Here is a 19,769-nt window from a genome sequence, read left to right as displayed (position 1 = left end):
GTCTACTAGGATTTTTTAAGAACAAGTTAAATATTGGTTACAGTTCATGGGGGAAAGGTTATAATTCTGATTTTTTACTTTTATTTTTAAATTTGTAATAATTAGTTATACATGACAGTAGAATGCATTTTCACACATCATACATAAATGGAGTATAATTTCTCATTCTTCTGGCTGTTCATGATGTAGAATCCCATCTGTCATATAGTTATATATACATAAGGTAATAATTTCTGATTCATTCTACTGCCTTTCCTACCTCCATACCTTCTCTCCTCCCTTCACTCCCCTCTACCTACTCAAAAGTAACTCTATTCTTCCCTAGACCCTGCCCCCATTTTTTTAAAATTAGCATCCGTATATCAGAAAACATATGTGGCCTTTGGTTTTTTGGGATTGGCTTATTTGCATGATATTCTCCAGCTCTAACCATTTTCCAGCAAATGCCATAATTTCATTTTTATTTAAGACTGATTAGTATTCCATTGTGTATATATACCACATTTTGTGTATCCATTCATCTGTTGAGGGACACCTAGTTTGGTACCATAATTTAGCTATTGTGAGTTGAGCTACTATATACATTGATGTGACTGTGTCACTGTAGTAATATTTTTTTTAGTTGTCGATGAACACAATATATTTATTATGTCTATTTATTTTTACATGGTGCTAGGGATGAAACCCAGTGCCTCATTCATGCTAAGCAAGTGTTCTACCACTGAAATACAACAAGAACCCCTATAATTCTGATTTGTGATTAACGTAGAATACATTCACCTGAGACAGCTCTCACTGTCTGCATATATACAGAAGAAAACAGGTCTATTTCTATAGGCTAAAATTGTAGAATCCTGCTCTCTGGACCATTGCAGCACAGACGGTGAAACACAACGGTGGGGTTTAAATCTCAATGGGTCCTAATTGCTTCAGAAAGAATTTTCTGGGCTGAGTATGTTTCAATCTACCCTATAGCGCTTAGACAGGAATATTAGAGCAACACATTGGAGGATTACTCTTAGCAATTCTGCTTCAATTAGAAGAGTTCTGAATTTTTCAACTGTTCTGAAAATACAGCATTCAGAGATCTTCAAGCATGAACAAAAACTTTTTTTTCATGACAGTTAAGGAAAGTAGAATCAGTGTAGTGGAGCCTGGAAAAGAAATGGCTCTAAGAAATTTTACAAGCTCTTAAATCTAGACATGACCTTGAGTAGTCAACTGAACTGCACATTTAGACCACACCTAAACCAACCCTGGAAAGATGTGACTTTGCCTGGAAAAATGAGTTCTGAAATTCCTTGGCAATAGAAACTCACCAAATAATGTGACCTTTCTAAGAGCAATCATTCTGTTTGAGCTTACATCCCTGGTTCTTTCTAGTGAAATCAATGAAATTGCACATATGATAAGATTTTATCAAACACAAAGCAGGGAAAATATTAGTATGTCTTAAAGTAATCTATGTCATGAGATTCTGTGGTGAGCCGCTTCTGCCGTTTCTGCAGACTATGGTCGCCATTACAAGATGGCGCTGGCTCCGTTGTGGTCTGTGACAAACAACTCCTTATTTGGGAGAGTTGGCACATGGTTTTTCACCACCCTATGAGAAAGCTCCACGTGGCAGCTTCACATTGGGGCTTGAGATGCTTTATTAAGGCTGGAAGGGGCATCCGAGAGGGAGAAGAAGAAATATCAAGGGCCTGAATAAACTGCTGAAAGAAGATTCCTGAGTTGCGTCTTCCTTGCAGGCAAGGGGTCGCGACAAGTGGTGCCGAAACCCGGGAACCAGAACTTTCAGCAGTCAGGGGTGGTGCACCGGTTAGTCCCAGGTAAGTGGGATCCGCGACCAAAGCGGGGTTAGTCCCAATAAGTGGGATCCGCGACCAAAGCGGGGTTAGTCCCAATAAGTGGGATCCGCGACCAAAGCGGGGCAGCTCCTCTGTAAAGAAAGAGAGAGCCTTACATTTTATTGCAGCTGCACTGTGTACTTTCGCTTCTACTTTCGCTTTTGTTTTCTGTGTTTCTTTTGTTGTGTCATTTCGCTTTTGTTTTTTGTGCTTCTTTTGTTGTTGTGTCATGGGTGCCGCATCTTCAAGTCCGCTTCTCCTGGCCCTAGATGGCCTGTTACGTTCCAAGGGCCTGGAAGTGAAACATAGTACTTTACAGAGATTTTTACAGAAGATAGATATCGCTGCACCGTGGTTTGCATTTTCGGGCAGCCTTACTGTACCTAGTTGGGATAAATTAGGCAAAGATCTTGACTTTGCTTCTGAGCAGGGCATATTACAGGGTGGGGTGATACCCCTTTGGAAAATGGTCCGTAGTTGCCTTACAGATGGCAGATGTCAGGAAGCACTTACTAAAGGACAGGAAGTTCTAGAGCAATTACATGAGGAGAAATCGGAGACGGCAGGAAGTGAGGTGCCTCAGGAGGACGGGAGTGTGCGGAGTGTGAAACAGGGGAGGAGACGATTGTCTCCGGCAAGAAGTGAGGTATCTCAGAAGGATGGGAGTGTGCGGAGCGTGAAACAGGGGAGGAGACGATTGTATCCAGATCTCAGTATGCTGCGCACACCCCCATGTGAAAGTGGGTCAGAGGAAGAGGAGGATGAGGAAGAAGAGCTCGGGAGGCTGTCTCGTCAGCTAGAGAGTTTAGCTATAGGAGAAGGGAACAGAAATAAACAGGGGCTCAACAAAAGCGATCCCCCGGATCCACCGCCGTATGCTGGGGGTGTTTCGGGGAGAGCTTTCCATGCCCAAACATAGAGGGCTGTTAACGCTGAGATGGGTCTTGCTTATCCAGTTTTTCAGGATGACAATAGGGGAAGATTCCATGAACCCTTAGATTTTAAAATTGTGAAGACCCTGGCGGAGTCTGTGCGCACTTATGGGGTGGATGCCGCCTTCACACTAACTCAGGTGGAGAGTCTGTCTAGATACTGCATGACTCCCTCAGATTGGGCTAGTCTAGTCCGCGCTTGTGTTTCCCCAGGGAAATATTAGGAGTCCAAAGTTGGCTGTTTAATGTTTCTGGCAGTACCCAAGACAAGGAGCGAGGTAGGAGACTTAAAATTACTTCACACAATTCACAATTGTTTAATGCTACATTACCCTCCGCAGCAGTCTGTCTCCAATCTCCGTTCCTGTTTCTTTTGGCTAATGTTACATTACAGGGGATGCTTAATTGTTCTAATATTACCTGTTATTTGTCTGAGTGTTGGAATGGCTCCTGGACTATGGCAGTGGTTATGAAAATTCCAACCTGTGTCCCGATCCCGGTTACTGCAGATCCAGAATCTTTTCCTATTGTTGAACTGATTAGAGCCCGTAGAGATTTTGGAATTACGGCAGCTATAGTGACAGCTGTGGCAGTGTCTGCTGCTGCAGCGGTTACGGCCGGAGTGGCCATGGCCAGTCAAGTACAAACTGCTGCCACCATTAATCAAGTTGTTCAACAAACTTCCACCATACTTGAATCCCAAAGTACAATTAATCAACATATTTTGTCAGGGATTTTAGCTGCCAACCAAAGAATAGATTTACTCCAAGCTCAGGTAGAAGAATTGGCTGACTTGGTGCTTTTGGGTTGTGTTGACCAACGTGCACATTTATGCATAACCTCTGTCAGATTTAATGATTCCAGGAATGCCTCCCGCATCATTGGCGAATATTTGGCCTGAAATTGGTCCATGGCAGCGGAAGACATGATCCAATCTCAACTAACCCAGATAGCTGTCTTGAACAGTACCCGTGTCGATCCCGTGACTTTGGGTCAATTCACCGATTGGATATCTTCTGCTTTTTCCTTCTTCAAAGAGTGGGTGGGGGTAGGCATTTTTGGTGCAACGTGTTGCTTCGGTATGTTCCTCTGTTTGTGGTTTCTCTGTCGCCTTAAGGCCCGTAGTGCTCACGATAAGGCTATGATCATACAAGCTCTTGCAGCTTTAGAAAATGGCAACTCACCTCAAGTCTGGCTTGCGCATCTTAAACAGTAAACCTTTGACATGGTCGTTACACCCCAAGTTATTATAACATTGCACTGGGATCGACATGACTTTCCTTGTTATTCTCTTAGTGTTGGAAAGCCCTTGCACTCTGCCTGTCTTACTGCCATTGCACGCAGATGGGTTTCCACACTAGTGCTTTTCTATCGTCTTAAAGTCCGTGCCTTTCTTTCAGGGTGCTGTCAACTTGTATGTCGTTATAAACAGCCACAGTTCAGCCTCAGCTATCCCCCTTCCTCCACCATCGTCACGATACAGGATGCGAGGCAAGGCACTGCACTTGAGTGATCCTTGACGTGGACCTCAAGGAGAGCATGTCCTATTGCATGCGGGTTAGACGCGTCCACGCCCCGCCCCATGAAAAAAGGCGTCGGCTGATATGGCCTCAGATCTGGGGAAGGGCCCTCCTTAGGACTGAGCCATACTATGCAGCAACTTCTGCACAGTGGGATAGGACCTCTACTCTCACCTGTATTGTTTTAAGAAAACAGAAAGGGGGAACTGTGGTGAGCCGCTTCTGCCGTTTCTGCAGACTATGGTCGCCATTACAAGATGGCGCTGGCTCCGCTGTGGTCTGTGACAAACAACTCCTTATTTGGGAGAGTTGGCACATGTTTTTTCACCACCCTATGAGAAAGCTCCACGTGGCAGCTTCACATTGGGGCTTGAGATGCTTTATTAAGGCTGGAAGGGGCATCCGAGAGGGAGAAGAAGAAATATCAAGGGCCTGAATAAACTGCTGAAAGAAGATTCCTGATTTGCGTCTTCCTTGCGGGCAAGGGGTCGCGACAAGATTCATTTAAACAATAGGTGTCTTTGCATGATATTTAGGAAAAACAATAAAAAGTATAATATTGGTGCTGGGGTTGTAGCTCAGTGATATAGTGTTTGCTTAGCATATGTGAGGCACGTTCTATCTTCAGCACCACATAAAAATAAATAAAATAGAAGTATTGTGTCCTTCTACAACTAAAAAAAAACATATATTTTAAAGAAGTGTAAGATTGCTTTTGTCCTCTTCCCTCAGTTTTATTTTATTTTTCAATATTTGGTGCTAATTTGTAACTTATTTGCACTGGGAATACTGAATATTTTACATTTTTTCCTTTACTCTAGAAGTGTCACTTAACTATACTATTTCCATTATAAAATCAACAGGTGACTTTTACTTCAAATATATTTTTAAAATACAATGCCTTTATCTCTTAAAATACAAATAATCATCTATCAGTAGAAATACTAATTTAGGGTAAATTTTTAAGTCCCCAGTAGCAAGTTTGTCATAATGATTTCTTTGATTCATTATTTACTTTTATACCTTCTGAAGTGAGAATTCTTTCACATGTCTTAATGTTTTAAAGATTGGATTCCTGGGCATATTTAATTTAGGTGGCAAGAATCACAACATTAACAGATTGTTTTATAGTCTTTACAATGAAAGTCCTTCAGCAAACTCATTTTTAATAAAAATGGAGAGGGAATTTGTTGTCATACTTGAAAATTATCTGACACAATTCTGTTTGTTATAATGTAACAGATATATATATATATATATATATATATATATATATATATATATCAGGTCAATTTTAAATATACTAGTATATGGGCATTAGTTACAAAATACCTGGGAATTTCTTACTACCATAATGCTACATTTAACTTTAAATTGTTCACACCAGTAACTACATTGATACAATGACTCATGACTTTGATGACCCATGAATTCAAAATAAAGGGATGCTTCTAAACAAGCCATACACACACAAACACGCACACACACACACACATTTTTTAACATGAGAAGAAATGATTACAGTAATTACATACATATTAAAGTTTTATATTATTTATGCAATAGAAATTATCCATGGCAAAAAATTTGAGTTTATTATGTGTATCTGTGTGTGTGTGTGTGTGTGTGTATACACTGAAAATAGGTAAATTTCCACTTTACCAAGCAGAAAAGTTATCACAGGACACAATTTACTTACTATCTTTATGTATTATAGCAGTAAAATTTAATGAAATTCTAGCTCTATTTTTTAAAAATTCAAATCTACAGCTAGTCAGTGGTGTTTCGTCATCCTTTGCTAGTCTCAGAAGATTGTTTCAGAACTCCCTATAGATAGCAAATTTCAGAGAAGTAAGTGTCTCTTAAATAAAATAGTAAAGTATGTGTATATAACCTATAAATGTTCTTCTGTGTACTATAAATCATCTTAGTTTACTTATAATATTTAATGCAATGCAAATAGTTGTTATATTTTACTGTTTATGGAATGATAATTTTAAAAATCTATAAATGTTTAATATAGATACTTTTTTTCAAATATTTTTGATCCTTGGTTGGTTGAATACACGGATGCAAAACCCATGGATATGGGAATATGGACTACTATATATTTCCTGTATAGTTATAAATATTAATTTGTTGTTTAAAAAAGTATTTATTTTGTCATTACAGGCTCTGTTATAAGTAGAGCACAGAATTAAACAGGGATATCCATACCCTCTGTACTTTTGATGTTTTTTTTTTTTTTTTTTTTTTTTTTTTTTTTATCTTGGATTGAACTCAGGGGCACTTGGCCACTGAATCACATCCCCAGCCCTATTTTGTATTTTATTTAGAGACAGAGTCTCACTGAGTTGCTTAGTGCCTCACTTTTGCTGAGACTGGCTTTGAACTCATGATTCTCCTGCCTCAGGCTCCTGAGCTGCTGTGATTATAGGTGTGCACCATCACACCTGGCAGTTTTTGTCTTGTTTAGAAGAGACCATATAGATCCCCCATCCTCCACTGCCAATTACATATCTGGAAAATAGCTGGTACTCAATAATAGAGGCAAGTATACTTCTTTTTCATTCAGAAAGCACTGATCAGAAATAGAAAGATTAAAATACAAAATCAAAATATCTTTTGTTTAAAATTTATAATTTCATGCAAAATTCCCAGATTCTTTACCTTGACAAAATTCATTTTAAAAGTATTAATAGAGGTGTGATGAAAGAAATTCTGGGGAGACTTAAATGCAATCTATGAATAAAAGCCAATTTATAAACAAGGTCAAAACTAGAGTGCCTTAATTTACCTTTCTTTATGATGAGCACATTCACAAACCTTTCTTCTATTTTTAAGTAATTGATTTACTTTTTAATTGGTCTATTATGGCTAGGAAAATAATGCATGTTTATACATGCATATGACATAGTTTACTTAATGTCATTCTGCTGATCCTCTCCTTTTTTATTTATTTATTATTTATTTGTTTGTTTTAGTTCCATGGATTAAACTCAGGGCCACTTGACCACTGAGCCACATCCTTAGCCCTATTTTGTATTTTTTTTTTTTGAGAGACAGGGTCTCATTGAGTTGCTTAGACTTCACCATTGCTAACACTGTCAACTCAAGATCCTCCTGCCTCAGTCTCCCAATCTGCTAGTATTACAGGCATGTGCAACCACAACTGGCTGATCCTCTCCTTTTCAATCCCTATTCTTGTTTATTCCCCATCTTCTATTCCACTCCTCTCTCTTATATTTTCATGAGATTCCTTCACTCTTGGTAAAAATTCCTTATTACTCTCTAGCTTCCATGTTTAAAAGAAAACCTTTGATCTTTAACTTTGTGTGTTTGTCTTAATTCACTCACCAGGATGTTCTCATTTTCCATTTACCAGCAAATACCATAATTTCATTTTTTTAAAGAGAGAGAGAGAGAGAGAGAGAGAGAGAGAGAGAGAGAGAGAATTTTTTAATATTTATTTTTTAGTTTTTTGGTGGACACAACATCTTTATTTTATTTTTATGTGGTGCTGATTATCGAACCCAGCGCCCTACGCATGCCAGGAGAGCGTTACCATTTGAGCCACATCCCCAGCCCATATTTCCTTTTTAAAAATATTTATTTTTAGTTGTAGTTGGACAAAATACCTTTATTTTATTTATTTATTTTCATGTGGTACTGAGGATTGAACCCAAGGCCTCACACATGCTAGGCGAGTGCCCTACTGCAGAGCCACAACCCCAGCCCCTTATTTTATTTTTTTATAGTTGAGTGAAACTCCATTGTGTATATATACCACATATTTTTATTAATTCATTTGTCGATGAATGTGTAGGCTATTTCCATGACTTGACTATTGTGAGTTGTTCTGCTATGAAAAAGAGTATGCATGTATCATCATGGTAAGCTGATTTCAATGCTTGTGGATAGATACCACATTATGGGATAGCTGACACATTGGTGTTTCCATTCCTAGACTTTTGAGAAATCTCCTTACAGCTATCCCAAGTATTTGTACTAATTTGAAGTTCCACTGACAATGTGTAAGTGTACACTTTTGCCCATATCATTATCAACATTTATTATTATTTGTATGTTTGATGATTGCTATTGTTAACAGAGTGAGATAAAATCTTAGTGTAGTTTTTGATTTGCATCTCCCTATTGGCCATCTTTACATTTTCTTTGGATAAATGTTTGTTTTAGTCCATATGCCCATTCATTAAGGGAAATTGTTAGAAATTTCCACAAATACCAAATGTTGTTAAATCTGGTTATTAATCTCTTGTCAGAAGAGTAGCTTTCAGGTTTTCTCTTCAAATTCTTGTTTCCTTTGATGTACAGAAGCTTCTTAATTTGATGCTGTTCCACTTATTTCTTCCTAGCTTTATTTCTTATGCTTTAGGAGTCTTATAAAGGAAGTCAGTGCCAGCACAAATACGTTGAAGTGTTTCCTCTATGTTTTTCCAGCAGTTGCTGTGTTTCTGGCCACCAGAATCATTCTTATTGCTCAATACTGTTTTAGTTATTCTGGATATTTTATGCTTTCCTAAGAACTTTAGGATTTTTTTTGTAGTCCTATGAAGTATGTCCTCTGTATTTCTATGTGGCTCACATTGAATCTATATCTTGCTTTTGGTAATATGTCCATTTTGAAAATATTAATGCTACCTATCCAAAAGCATGGAGGGTCTTTCCATAAGCTAAGATCTACTTCAATTTCTTTATTCAGTTTTATAAAATTTTTACTGAAGATTTCTTCTAAATTTTTTTTCTAATTTACAATCTGTTATACTTTATATTCACTCTGCTGTGCCATAGGACACCATTGTACCCATAGCTACACCATTGTACCCATTGACTGTCATCTCTCCCATTCCCTTCCCACCTAATCTCCATTATCTACTGTAATCATTATTCTACTCTCAACTTTTAGGAAATCAACTTTATTTTAGATTTTACATCTGAGTAAGCTCATGCAGTGTTTATTTTTCTGTGTGTGACTGATTTTACTTAATAATATATCTTCCCTGTATGTTCACATTGTTGCAAGTGACAATATCTCATTTTTGCTTATTGTGGAATAGTATTCCATTGTGTACATGTACCAACTTTTACTTAAACATTCATCAATCAAGAAACACTTAGGTTATTTATAATTTTTCACTATTGTGAATTGTATTGCAATGAACCTGGGAATGCATATAAATCATTGGCATACCGATTAAATTTCTTTTGGATATATACCCAGTAGTGGGATTGATAGATGATATGGTACTTCTGATTTTATTTTTTAAAAGAAGCACCATATTGTTGTTGCTATTTTTTTTCTTTCTTTTAAAAAAATTGTTCAGCTTTGTTATACATGAGAGTAGACACCATATTGTTTTCCATAATAATGGCACTAATTTACTTCCTAATGACAGTGAATAAGGGTTTCATTTATTCCATATCCTTGTCATAACTTGTCCTCTTTAGTCTTTTTAATTCTAGCATTCTAAATTGAATGAGGTGATATGTCATTGTGGTATGATTTGAATGTCCTCCTTGATTAGTGATGTTGAGCTTTTTTTTTCATATACCTCTTACTTTTGAAAAATGTATATTCTTTTCTTTTGAAAAATGTATATTCAAATCTCTAGTCATTTTTAATATTTATTTTTTAGTTGTAGTTGGACACAATACCTTTGTTTTATTTATTTACTTTTAACTGGTACTGATGATCGAACCCGGGGCCTCACATGTGCTAGGGAAGCACTCTATTGCTGAGCAACAACCCCAGCCCCTAGACAATGTTTTAATTGGATTCTTTCTTTTTGCTATTGAGTTATTTGAATTCTTTATATGTTCTGCATATTAACACATTTTAAAATGTATACTTTGAAAATAGTTAATTCCTTTCTGTAGGTCATTTCTTCTCTCTGTTATTTCATTTCTTGTGCAAGCCTATTTATAAATTTTTGCTTTCGTTGCCTGTGTAATTGGGGTCATATCCAAAAAAAAATCTTTCTTCAGGCAAATGTCCTGAAGCATTTCCATTATATTTTTTTCTAACACTTTTATGCTTTCTACTCTTACATTACATCTTGAATCTGTGTGGATTTGATAATTCTAATTGGTAAGAGTTAGAAATCTAATTTCATTATTTTGCCTGTGGATATCTAGTTTTCCTATAATCATTTATTGAAGAGATTGTCCTTTAATCATATATTCTTTGTTCTTTTGTCAAAATCAGTTAGCTATAAATGTGTGGTTTTATTTCTGGATTCTTTATTTCATTTTTTTGTATCTGTTTTTATGTCAATACCATGTTGGTTTAATTACTATTGTCTTGTAGTATACTTTGAAATAATGTTGTGTGATACCACCAGCTTGGTTGGTTTGTTTTTGTTTTTATACACACTGCTTTGACTCTTCAGGTTCTTTTGTTGTTCCATACAAATTGAATATTATTTTTATACCTAGTAGGCATGGCATTATTTCTTTGGGGATTACATTGAATTTCTAGATATTTTTGTGTAGTGTGGACATTTTAACAGTATCAACACTTCAAATCCAGAAACATGAGATATGTTTCAATTTACTTGTGTCTTCTGCAAGTCCTTTCATCAATGATTTGTAGCTTTCACAGCAGAGATTTTTCACCTCCTTGTTTGAATTTATTCTTAGGTATTTTACTTTTTGTAAATATCATAAATGATATTTTTCTCTTAATTGCTTTTTCAGTAGTGCTTTATTAGTCTGTGGAAATACTAGGGAATCTTGTGTGATTTTGTATCATGCAACTTTGTAGTCTTTCTTTATTTCATAAAATTTTATTTATTTCATAAAATTTTTCCTATCTGAACATTTAAATTATATGAATAACCTTTGGTTCTTTAAATATTAGCATTGTGCCTATTTTGAAATAATAAAAATTAACATTCTTACATTTTGAGATTAATATTCCTACTTTAATTTCTCTCTGTAGTGTTTTCAGTACTTTTTTTTCAGTTGTTGATTCTATTATATTAAATTAAACATAATTAAATTCTATTATATTAAACATTTAGTATAATTAAATTCTATTATATTAAACATTTCAGAATATCTGGTGAAATAGCAACTTTGTTATCAAAACCTGGCCATTAAAAATCTGTGTAGAAGTTCTGTGCATATGAGTAGAAACTGTTCTTTCCCATTTTCTTTTTCTTTTTTAATATTTTTTAAAATTTATTTTTTAGTTTTAGGTGGAGACAATGTCTTTATTTTATTTTTATGTGGTGCTGAGAATCGAACCCAGTGCCTCACACATGCTAGGTGAGCATGCTATCACTTGAACCACATCCCCAGCCCTGTTCTTTCTCCTTTTCACATCAGGGTGATCTGCCTGGGTTGTTTCCTTGGGAAAAAAACTGGTAACTATGAGAAGGAAAAAAAATATAATATCAGTATATTCAAAAGAATATTATTTATAAATTATAACACATATATATACATATATGCTATATATGTTATAATTTATAACATATATATACATATATGCTATATATGTTATAATTTATAACGTATATACATATATGCTATATATGTTTTATGCTTTTCAAAATGTAAACCTACAACGTTGTACTGAACAAGAGTTAAGGTGTCTATTGAAAGTGGAAAGTTGTAAGAATGATTGAGAATGTGAGATAGGGACAAAACTATCTTCTATTTTTTTTTTAATTTTTCAATGTATTTCTCCTGGGTCTAAAGGTATCTTATGATACCATTTCCTATACCTTCACAAAATTCATCAATGAAAATATGTTTTTATTTTTTTTCCTTCTGATCCTCTTGGATTTAGCTATTTTGCTGTTTTAAAACGGTTACTACTTTTGTGCATCTTTATGCTTTTTTGTAAAATGTTCTCATATCTCAACTCCACTTTTTTTGTACTTTTAAAAGTTTACTGCTTAAATTAAATCATCAGAATTTCTTTAATGAAATGTTTCACTAAAAGATTTAATGTAAAATTGGAAAAATATTAGTTTGGTAATAATTTTGTATCACAATGAATATAGTGAAACATTTAAAAAATAACAGACTTTATATATTGATTTTTCAGATAATTTCTATGTTGCTGGTATTGTTGAGGATCTCAGATTTTAGAAAGAAGCCATTAATTTATATTTTATTAATATTCTAATACACTTTGTTTAAAAATAAGTTCATAGAAAGGAACAATCTTGATAATACTTTCTCTTGGTTTTAAGGCAGATGTGTTGTCATAATAATACAGATAACTTGAAATCCAAATTAATAATGACAATTTTACATTATGAATATAAACTCTGACTCACTGTATGGGATTTCATATTATTGTGTGGTTTGGGATTTGTTAACATTTTTTTAATTGAAATTCTGTAAAGAACAATTCAAGAAGGAATAACACTTCAAAAATATTTGCTTTACTTGGGTGGGGCAAGGTGGTGCAAACCTGAAATCTCAGCAGATCCGGAGGCTATGGCAGGAAGATCATAAATTCAAAGCCAGCCTCAAAAGTGAGGCACTGAGAAACTCAGTGAGACCTTGTCTCTATACAAAATAGAGCTAGGGACGTGTCTCAGTGTTCGAGTGCCCCTGAGTTCAATCCCTGATACCCTCTTCCCCAAAATGTTAGCTTTACATGAGATTAAGTATGGCTTAGTGGATGATATGAAAACAGAAAAAGGAATTTCAGGATTTTCTTTAACTAGTACAAGTAATTCTATAATCAGTTTTAAGTTATTTGACATAATTTGACATAATATATATTTTCACTTAAGCTCTATTTGCATATAATAAAATTCACATTTTAATTGAATTATTTATTGAAGTTTTATAATTTTATATAATCATGTAGCTTTCTCTATAAATAGATTTTATAACTTTTCTCTTACTCTATGCTGTCTATTTACTTTTGCCTTTCATGTTTGATATCCTTCTGTAATTATGGACCAAAAGCAATCTGCTTTCTGACACAATAGTTTCGACTTTTCTAAATTGTCATATATAGTCATGTGCCACATAATGATGTTTCAGTCAGTGACTTGGTATTTATACAATAGTGGTCCCATAATATTGTAATGAAGTTGAAAAAATCCATATCATTTACTGGAGGCACAGCCGTTGTAATATGGTTTAATACATTGTTTACAATGTTTGTGATATAGCCAGCACAAATAAACCTACTGTGTGTATTGTTACTTACCTAATATTGTAGCACATTTAGTTATGTAAAGTACCTAATACAATATACTGATAACATGACTGTTACATGTTTATCTATATACTATACTAAATTCTGTATTGTTATTTTAGAGTGTCTTCCTTTTACTAATGAGAACAAATACTGGCTGTAAACATGTATATTGTTTTATGCAAGCAGCAACCTCATAGATTTCAAGTTTACTGAATCTCTAATTTGAATCACTAGGCTGTTGAAAGACTGATCTACACCAACTGAGTTAGTATAAGTGCACATTATGATATTTCCACAATGCAAAATTGCCCAATTACTCAATTCTCAGAAGGTATCTATAACCTTAAGTGATTGGAAATTGTAAATGGAATTATATTGTGTATTCTCTTTGTGTTTACTTTCTTTCTTTTAGCATGACATTTTTAAATTACCTATTTTGTAGATAATTATATTCTGCTTTAGTGCACATGGTATATAGATATACTATATATTTTTCTTTTTGACTTCTTTATTAATCTTTCAATTTATTTTAATTTTCTTATTTTAGTGAGTGAGAATTATTACTTAGAGTGGTTTTAATTTTTTTTTTTTTTACCGTGTAACTGAAGTGATAAAAGATCTCTTCAATTAAAACTATAGAGCACTGAGGAAACAAATTGAAGATGATGTTAGAACATGGCAAAACCTACCATATTCATGAATATGCAGAATTGATATCATCAAAATGGCCATATTCCCTGAAATAATCTGTATATTTAATGCAGTTCCCATAAAATGCAAAGATACTTTTTAAAAAGCCATATAAAGTACAGTACTAAAATTTGATTGGAATAATAAAAGATCCTGAATAGACAAAGCAATTTTGAGGAACAAGAAAAAGGCAGGAGGCTGCAGACATCACAATACCTGATCTCAAATTACTCTACAGAGATATAGTAACAAAAAGAGCATGGTATTAGCATTACAAAAAGATAGGAAGAGTAATGGAATAAAATAGAAGACAAAGAGGCAAGTCCACAAGATACCTTCATAAAATTGTCAAAAACAAACATTGAATAAAAGAAGGCCTTTTAGTGAGTGTGCTGGGAAAATTGAATATCCATAAATAGAAATGTTAAACTAGATACACATCTCTCACCCTGTACAAAAACGAACTCATAAAGTATCAAAAATCTATGAATTAAACCAGAAACACCATCAGAACTGTGAGAAAAAAAAAAAAAACACCACTTCAACATTTCAATATATTGGTGGAGTAAGCAAATTACTTAATAATACTTGTAAAACTCATCTTTGTTAGCTGCTCTTCCAGTGGGTAACTAATAGCCAGAATAAATGAAGAACTGAAAAAAAAATACCAAGCTAATAGCCTGCTGAAAAAAATGGGCAAAATTTCAAAATAGATATTTCTCAAAAGAAAAACAAATGGCCCAAAATGTTGAAAATGTTCAAAAATATTCACTGCCCTTAGCAACCTGGGAGATGCAAATAAAAACTACACTCAGATTGTATTTATCTCCGGTTAGAATGAGAGTCATCAATAGTAGAGTAACAGCAATTGCTGGTAAAGCTTTAGGGGAAAAGGTACCTTATATACTTCTTTTGGGACTTCAAATTAGTACAACCATTTTGTGAAGCAGTATGGAGATTCCCCAAAAGACTAGGGATGGAAACAATACAGGACCCAGCTTTCCCACTCCTTGACATCTATCCCAAATAGCTAAAATTAGCCTAGTATGTTGATACAGTCACATCAATGCTTATAGCAGCACAAGTCACAATATCCAAGTTATGGAACCAGCCTAGGTAGCCCTCAATAGATGATTAAATAGAATATAGTATACATGCACAATGGGTTTCTATTCAGCCATAAAGAAGCATTAAATTACATGTTGGTAAATGGGTGGAACTGAAGATCATAGTAAAGGAACAAAGCCAGACATGGAAGTCAAGGGTTGAAAGTTTTCTGCCATATGCAGAAGCTAGAGAGATAAAATGAATTAAAAATGAGAATCTCTTGAAAATAGAAGAAAGAATAGAATGGTGATGGAGGAGTAAGGAAGAGAGGGGGTAAGAGAATGGAAAAAAAGGAGGTGATGTTGATCAAATGTTGCTATGTACATGTATGAATATATCATGATGCATTCCACTTTTATATATAATTGTAATGTATAAATTAATATAAACATAAATACAAATAAGACTATGGACTAGGGAAAGAAGAACCAGAAGAGTGTGGAAGGGAATAAAAAGGCAAGGACTAGCCCCTGAAATGAAAGAAACTCTGCTGTATTCATCTGTGAACACATCAAAACGAATCCACTTTAATGTACAACTACAATGCACTTCTAAAAATATTTTGATAACTGGACTCTTCTTAATTTGTATAAGGTTCACAAGTTGACACACTTTTGGTAATTTATATTTCTCATTCAACTTTTCAATTTCTTCTAGGTTGTCAAATTTGTTTGCATAAATTTCATTGTGCAGAGCACATGAACCCTCAGTTATCAGGAGATCCTGCAGTGTCTGCAAAAGCCAGGCCTGTAAAAAATTCCTTGCCAAAAGGCAAGGATTTGAACAGCCTTGAAACTCAATTCTGATGCTAAAGTTATCAAATATTCCAGTACAATGTGGTCTCTGGGTCCAGCAGGATAGCTGAAAAATTTTCTAGCTCTGTAACTTTTTAGTGCACAAAGTAGCCTCTTCATAATAACTAACAAGTTATTGAACAATTTACAATGGCCCTGTAGTTAAACTTCTTGATTTCTTTTTTTAATATTTATTTTTTAGTTGTAATTGGACACAATACCTTTATTTCACTTATTTATTTGTATGTGGTGCTGAGGATCGAACCCAGGGTCTCACACGTGCGAGGCAAACACTCTACCACTGAGCCACAACCCCAGCCCCCCCAGCCCCCAGATTTCTTTTCTTTTTAATGTCTGAAAAGTATGCAATGATAGCTCATCTTCAATTTTTCATACTAGTTGGTTAAGCTTTCTCTGTTTTTATTGAAGACACTATAGATAATTTTTATTACTTATAGTGAATTTTCAAATAATCAGATTTTGGCTTTATTAACCTGTAATGTTTCTATTTTTAATTAAATTAATCCTTTCTTTTTATTATCATTTCATTTTGTTTATTTAATCTAGATTGAATTTATTCTTTTATATGGTTGCATATATATATGTGGGCCATATGTCTAACAGCTGTATTCTTTACTAATATAAAATTAAAAGCTATAACTATCTCTCTAAGCATTGTTTTAGCTATATAATGCAATTTAAAAAAAAATTTTACTTGTTCTTTATAGATATAAATGACAGTAGAGTGTGTTTGACATATATACATGGAATATAACGTATTATAATTAGGATTCCATTGTTAATTTTGTACATAATGTGGAGTTTCATTTGTGGCATATTCATATATGAACATAAAAAGTTATATCCAGAACTGGGCACGGTGGCACAAACCTATAATCCCAGAGGCTTGGGAGGCTGAGGCAGGTGGATCGTGAGTTCAAAGCCAGCCTCAGCAATGGTGAGGCACTAAGCAACTCAGAACCTGCCTGTAAACGAAATACAGAATAGGGCTGGAGATGTGACTTAGTGGTCAAGTGCCCTCAGTTCAATTACCAGTACCCCCACCAAAAAAAAGTTCTATCCAATTCATTCTACTGTTCCTAAGAATTAAAACCTCTCAGTAGAATGGATAAATCTTAGTTTTTAAAATCCTTTATATTATTATGAAGAAACTAATGGAAAAACCAAAAGAAATGTCTTTAGTTGAAACTCATATACTTAAATATTGCTGATGTCCCTCATTATATATTCTCAAATATTAATTACTTCCTTGTGACAAAAATTCAGTCATTTATTTTAAAATGCCTTTATTTCACTTTAATTCTTTTTTTTTTTTTTGAGGGGGTACCAGAGATTGAACTCAGGGGCACTCAGCCACTGAGCCACATCCTCTGTCCTATTTTGTATTTTATTTAGAGACAGTGTCTCACTGATTTGCTTAGCACCTCATTTTCGCTGAGGCTGGCTTTGAACTCACTAGCCACTGGGATTACAAGCATGTGCCACTGCACCCAACCTTCACTTTAATTCTTGAATGGAATTTTTGTCTACTGAATTCTGAATTCACAGCTTTTATCTTCACAATACTTTCAAATTTTCTTCCACTCTGTTCTTACCTCCATGGTTTCTAATAAGAAGACACCTATTAGTTGTATATTTTTTCTCCCCTCTACTATAGTATATTTTTCATCTTGCTACTTTCAAGACTGCTTTTATTTGATTCTCAATAGTTTGAGTACAACATTATTCATAATGGGATTATTCCTATGATTTTCTTTGAAATTCATAGCATCTTGTACCTGAAAATCTGTCTTTTATTAAATCTGAGAATTTTTCAGGTTCTACTTTATCAATTTTCCACCCCATTCTATCTATCTATCTATCTATCTATCTATCTATCTTCTATCTATCTCTAATTACTCCTTCTGTTGTTCTGAAGTCAAATTTAACATATATTTTGACATTCAATAACATATAAAGTTTTTATGAGAATTTTCTTTTATAATTAATCTATATGTTCTTCAATTTAAATAATTTGTACACATATATCTTGAATTCAACTCGGTTTTACTTTTATATAATCATTTTTCTATTCAATTTATTTTAAGTTTTCATTTTCAAAAATTGAATTTTGAGTTATATAATTTTCTTCTGGTTATTTTTTATTGCTTATTTTTTTTGAAAATTTTCTTTTATGAAACATGCACTGAAAACATGTTTTGTTTTAATTCATTGAAAATTATTTAAATCATTTAAAAATATTCTTGCCAAAAAGGAGTCTCTTCTCATAAAGACTGCAGGCATTGGAGAAGATAATGCTATGTGAAGTTAGCCAATCCCCCCAAAACAAATGCTGAATGTTTTCTCTGATATAAGGAGGCTGACTCATAGTGGAGTAGAGAGGTTGAGCATGGGTGAGATATTTTATTGAGAAAAGGCAGAAGTATAAAAGTATATGTTGGGGGGATGGGATCATGGCTTAGTGATAGAGCACTTGACTAGAATGTGTGAGGCACTGGGTTTGATTCTCAACACTGCATATAAAAACAATAAAATAAAGATCCATTGGCAACTAAAATAATTTTTTAAAGTATATATTGGAAATATTCTGAAATTGAGCAAAAAAAAATAGTGCTTCAGAACAGTAATGAGCATCAAGTAGAGATGGTAAAGAGTTCAAGATAAGTTCTGAAACAGAATGTTAGAGGTGGGGTAGTATATTATACATTTCTAAAAATGATGTAATTTTTTTTCTTCTGTGTTCCTCGTGGTAAGGAATTTTGAATGATAGAGAGAAAAACATAGATTTTTGTGTAATGAAAGGACAATTTGAAGATATGTGAAGGACTTGTCAAAGAGGAAGGAATGGGAAAGGAGGAGATTTGTCTGGAAGGTTCAAAGTAATGAGGGAATGAAATAAGTCATATATGAAATTCTTGTGACTTTTCTCAAATACTCCTTATCTGAACTTTCTAAACATATTCGATTTTAACATCTATTTTTTTCCTAAGCAGATTATCCAAATCTTGTCTTCAGAAATTTTCCAAACAAAAGAATGGTAGAGAAGATCTAGGCAGCAACCCTCAACCCCTCCACAACTCAGAAATTAAGTAGTGAAATTACAGCTAACCATCAAGGGTAGTGACAGAATAAATACTCTAAAACTCAATAATGTATAGGTTGAGACTTTTAGAGATGTGAAATTTGGTTACAAGAGAAGACAATAAGGACAGAATTCATTAATCCCCCAAACCCTGACAAGGGCGGATCACTTAGAATTAATAACAAGAGAGAAGTAGGGAGAGTAAACTCACATAATCTCACTTCTTAACAGGTCAAAATTAAAGCAGATGATGTAAATACAAGACAGTAGAAAAGACAGTCAAGGAGATCACACAGTTTAGCATTAATTGTGGACTGAAAGCTATGACAGTAATGGCAACCATGTTGTAGATTCTATTGATAACCAGCTCACTAGAAGAAATTAAAACAATACAGCTTATCCTCATCTTCAGATAGTAACAAATATAACCAGAGGGAATACCTCTGAAATGGGTTATCTTAGTAAACTATCTAGAAAGAGCTTTCAGAGGAATCACTACTAGCCAGAGTTTACTGAAACCCCCTGTCCATAACTTCAGTACAGGTGAGTGGGGTGGAGCTGATGCAAGAACAAATCTCTC

Source organism: Marmota monax, unplaced genomic scaffold (genome assembly GCF_021218885.2).
Source record: "Marmota monax isolate L192 unplaced genomic scaffold, Marmota_monax_Labrador192_F-V1.1 WCK01_AAM20220418_F8-fsc00067, whole genome shotgun sequence".
In the NCBI taxonomy this organism is placed as follows: Eukaryota; Metazoa; Chordata; class Mammalia; order Rodentia; family Sciuridae; genus Marmota; species Marmota monax.
This window is presented reverse-complemented; position numbering follows the sequence as displayed.